At 47.9% G+C, this 4,885-nt stretch overlaps 1 protein-coding gene across 2 annotated transcripts in view; it reads left to right on the forward strand.

Moving 5' to 3' along the window:
• The first annotated feature begins 4,209 nt into the window (after positions 1 to 4,209).
• Positions 4,210 to 4,885, forward strand: part of Smad2 (SMAD family member 2) — a 68,342-nt gene continuing 67,666 nt past the window's right edge. Inside the window, exon 1 of one of the 2 annotated variants that reach the window (XM_028783200.1) lies at positions 4,210 to 4,228. The gene's annotated coding sequence lies outside the window, so the exon portion shown is untranslated. Of the gene's footprint in view, positions 4,229 to 4,680; positions 4,838 to 4,885 lie in introns of those variants that run through there. The other variant, XM_028783198.1, reaches the window with a different exon arrangement.

Genomic DNA, 4,885 nt, shown 5'->3' on the forward strand with positions numbered 1-4,885 from the left:
TCACACACTTAGGAATCCCATAAAACCACAAAACTAGAAGCCACAGTATATACACAAGGGACCTGTAGGAAGGGAGGGAAAAAGAGAGGGAGGAAAGGAAAAGAGAGGGGGGAGAAGAAGGAAGAGAGATGAAATAAAAGAGATAAAAAAAAAAAACCCAAACCCTATCCCTGACATGACAGGAGACAAGGAGACCTCCAAGGATGCTCCCAAGTTTGCTTTTTGTTGGCCACCCACTGCTGGCTATACAGCCTACCCTTATGAGTCGTTTGTTTTCCTAGTGAGACTTCCTTGGAGAAAATGAAATTTTCATTTGTAACTGGGACACGTGACCACTTCTGCTTTTAGCTCTAGGATCATATCTGGTGCAGACCCATGCAGGACCTGCGCATGCTGCCTTGGCATCTGTGAGCCCATGTGTCATCTATAGGAGCACATCTGGTGCAGACCTGTGCATGCAGCCTTGGCATCTGTGAGTTCCTACATGTCAATCTTGCTATACTTAGAAGCTCTTGGTTCTTTGGTATCATCTGTCTCCTCTGGCTCTTATGCTCTCTCTGCTTTCCTCCCTCAGGGTTGAGCCCCAGGGGGGAGGGATTTGATAGAGACATCTTGTTTAGGGCTGAATGTTCCAAGGTCTCTCACTCTGCATATTTTCTGGCTATGGCTCTCTATTTGTTCCCATCTGCTGCAGGAGGAATCTTTGAGGAAGTTTATCTGATGATCGCTGAGCAAGGCACTGATTTGAGCATAGCAGAAGGTTGTTAGGAGTCATGTTATTACTACATCCTTTAGCAGAACTGTAGTATTTGTTCTCTCCTAAGTCCTTGGGTTATCTAGACTCAGATTCTTGGTCACCCAGGGTCATTGTTGGGTATAGGTTCCATCCTGTGGAGTGGGTCTTAATTAAATCAGCTATTGTTTGGTCACTCCTACAAGCGTTGTGCCGCCAGTGCACTAGCATACCATGCAGGCATTGTAGATCAAAAGGTTTATAGATGGGTTGGTGCCTACATTTCTGGTAGAATGCAGAGTACCTTCCAGAACCAAGAACACTAGCCTGTAGAGGTGAAGGCTCTGGGTAGGTACTAGCTTTCTCATTTCAACAAGTCAATATATCTAATTTTAAAAAACTCTACTTCTGTCCCCTACCCCTCAAAGGAGGAGTTTGTCAAAAAGAATGAGAATACTCAACCAATATTTTTACACTAGGTGCATAACAAATGACTGATGAACACCTGTTGGTTGAATTTAACCTCTCTCTGGTGTGTGTAGGTTATGTGTAAACACCAATACAAATTCATTTAAAGCATGAAGATTCCTTGTATTGATACACAAATCTAGCTGGTGTTAAATATCCTCATAATTTTTAATAAAAGCAACCACATACAGTTGTTATTTATAACTTTTGCTCAGGTTATCTCATTCAGTCAATATTGTTTCAGTTTCAAATAACTATCCTTTCTTATATGATAATGGTCACTGCTACTTAGTTTCACCAGGCTAAGTGAACACAAGTCTTGAGAAGAGCCCAACAGTTACCCAGAGAACTACAGAGTGATGTAGGATGCAGGCCTGAGACTCTCAGGCACATTCCTGCCACAGAAACAATGTATTTGACCTTGTGTCACTTATTAGCCTATTGGTAAGGATGTGAGGAGGAAACTGGGAAGCAGCTGTTTTGATATTCAGGAGTTCACAGTCTGGATGTGCAGACAAAGAAAGCACATATGAAAAGTGAAGAAACTCCCATTACTGTATGAGTAAGCCATTGGCAAAACATTAATCCGGGTAAAGTCATGGTATGTGTGCCAATCGGCATTAACGGAGAAAGTACACAGGTAACAATGTAACTGGTCTGAGTAAACCAGAACAGATTTATAGATCGACAGAGAGGAGATGAACATGAGTTGGGTCTTCGGAAAAACTAAAGCATAAATTATTTTTTTTTAAAAAAAAAACAAACTATAGAAAAATTGACAATGAAATTAATTTGTTTTTAACTCATTGACTCTCGGGCTTTTTCCAGAAATAGCTGTCACTTTTCTTATGTCATTTAAATGCACTCTCGGTTGATTTAGGTTTAACTGATTTCGGAGTAGCATAGGTAATGAAGGGTTAAACTTGCTGTCCATTCATATGAAAAAAAAAATAAACCAGACACATTCAATATAACTTATACAATAGGGACCTACTTATAGATCTTCAGGTACCCTAGTGGATTGCCAAGCCGATTGTTGCCATGGCAACCCTTGCTCCATGTGCCTTCAGCTTGTCTTGACCCACTTTGGTTTAGATGCATTTGTAACCGAGGGGATAGCAGGCATGCTCCCATTTTAATGCCCCTGGAGACTGCATTAGTAGCCAGGCTGTCCCCTATTCCCTTCTCCGGTCTTTTAGAACCTATAGCACAGTGGTTCTCAACCTGTGGGTCACGACCCCTCCAACGACCCTCTAACTCCAAAAATATATTTATGTTACAATTAGTAACAGTAGCAAAATTATAGTTATGAAGTAGCAATGCAAATAATTTTATGGTTGGGGGTTGCCACAACATGAGGAGCTGTATTAAAGGGTTGCGGCCTTAGAAAGGTTGAGACACCATTGCTCTCCAGTCCAGGTCTTGGAAGGCTGTGTACATGGAGGAGTTATGATCTCAAAGTCTGATACTTTGGAGAGATGGTTTAACTGAAGAAGCATATTTTTTTAAAGAATCTATCCAGCCTTGCTTTCCCCTTCCCACAGCAACTCCTCATGTGGACACCCCAATCCACCTATGAATCACACATTTTTTTTTGTATGATTCAAGACCATTTTTAACAGGGCATCCTTTAGTAAAGCTGTTGATTTCTATCAGTATAAAGAGCAGTTGCAAGTCAGAACCAGTTTTCCTTCTTCCAATTTGAGCATCATTTGCCTTAACCACATTCCCAGGTGGCTTTGGAAGGCTGAGACAAGAAAGCTCCGTAACTGAAGCCCCTCAAACTTAACTTTTATTTTGGTGGTGCTGAAGTTAAACTCAGGGCCTAGGGTGGGCCAGACATGTGTTCTACCAGCGAAGTACATCCTCTGCCCATTAACATGGGGATTATGTGACCTTCCTGTAAAACTGTTAACAGAAAAAACCACTCTTTGAAGATGACTTTCTGCTAAGCTCACGTTAGCATAAATATCTGTTCCTAAGCAAAGAGAACTTAATGATCTTCACCTTTCCTTTAATTTCAAAGTCCTGTTCATGTTTACATTCATGATTTATAACTATGAAAGTCTATACCATTTAAGTTTTCATTTATAATATATAAGTTGGCATTATGATCGCAAGTGAGTACCACTCTGTCAAAGGCCTTGGATTTGGAGTAGAGCTGCATTCAAAACCTTGACTGCCTTACATCTGGGATGAGCCAGCCACATCTTTCCCGTGAGAATAGTGGTGGAGATTTTGAAAACCTGTAAGTCTGGAGGGAAGAGCAAATAACTCAAGGTCCACATAAAGGCCCCTGTTCTGGGACGCCCTCACGTCTGAGGAGAGAGCATGCTCCACTCTTAACTGCTTCAAACACTGATTGTGTAGGTATTGCTCTGTAGTGCTAGTAAGGCTTGCTGGATTAACTCGCCTCTCCCAGAAATCCTATGAAGAGGTAGGTAGGTATAGGCCGGCAAGACCAACAGACAAGGAAACTGTGTTCGGATATTTTCTAGCAACCTGAAAGAGGCATTTCAAATTTAGGTTTATTATCCTCACACAGTGTTTCATCTGCCGGGGTTGAGTTAAAATCAACCTGGTCACGCCACTGTGGTAGTCTTAAATTTGGTAACTTGGTGAGAAGTACCGGTCTAGGAACAGGGGGGCACAGTGAAGGAAAAATGAGCTATGGAGAAGCCAGCAAATCAAGGAGCACACTCATAGGTGCTCACACTTCACAATGAGCATTCGAAATATGTATCACTAATACTTCTACTTAAGAAGAACCCAAGGCTCGGGTAGGAGAAACACGCCCAGGAGCTGCCCAGCCCTAACACCAACCGCACAGACAAGAACCCCAGCTCCGCGGTTTTCGCCACCCGCCCCCGCCCCCAAGAGCGAGGCCCCGCCCACTTATTTGCATAGGGCGAGCCCCTCAGCCGCCAGCACCCAAGCCTCTTCAGAGCTCTGCCAGGCCCGCGGCTCAGACCCGGCTGGGGGCTGGCCCGGGCCGGAGCACGTGTCCATTCCGGCTTCACGACGGAGGTGGGCGAGGGCTTAGTCGTGGCGCTCCACCCAGAAGCGCCAGGGCGGGGGGCTGCGGGCGTGGCACACCGCGCGGCCTTCCGCGATTCTCCACGAGCCCAGTGGGTGCGCGGCGGACACGAACTCAAGCGCAACCGCGGGCGTGCCACCCCACCCGGCCTCGCCTCGCCTCACGCTCGACGGGGAAGGCGGAACCAATCAGCGAGCGACGTTTCCCTTCCGATTCCTGGCCCCCGACGCGGTGCTCACACCCTGGGCTCCCCGTTCGCTGATTGGCTGCGCGTGCCGCCGGTCGGGCCGGAGGCGGGAGGCGGCGGCCCGCGCCTGCCCGCGCCCCGCTCGGCCCCCGGCCCTGCCCGCGGCGCCCGGCCTCCTTCCGTCCCTGCCGTGCTCCCTCCGTCTTCCGTGCGCACCCGCTCGGTCGGCGTGCCTCACGCCTAACGGGCGGCCGCGGGCGCCAATCAGCGGGCGGCAGGGTGCCAGCCCGGGGCTGTGCCGGCGAATCGGCGGGGCCCGCGGCTCGGGGAGGGAGGCGGGGCTACCGCGCGCGGCGGCGGAGGAGCAGCTCGCCAGCCTGCAGCTCGCGAGCGCTGAGCGTGCCGCCCGAAGGTAGGTCCGCGGCGGCCGGGGCGGAGGGCGGCGGCGCGGGGTGCAGGC

The sequence above is a fragment of the Grammomys surdaster genome, unplaced genomic scaffold, assembly GCF_004785775.1.
Source record: "Grammomys surdaster isolate TR1022 unplaced genomic scaffold, NIH_TR_1.0 1036, whole genome shotgun sequence".
In the NCBI taxonomy this organism is placed as follows: Eukaryota; Metazoa; Chordata; class Mammalia; order Rodentia; family Muridae; genus Grammomys; species Grammomys surdaster.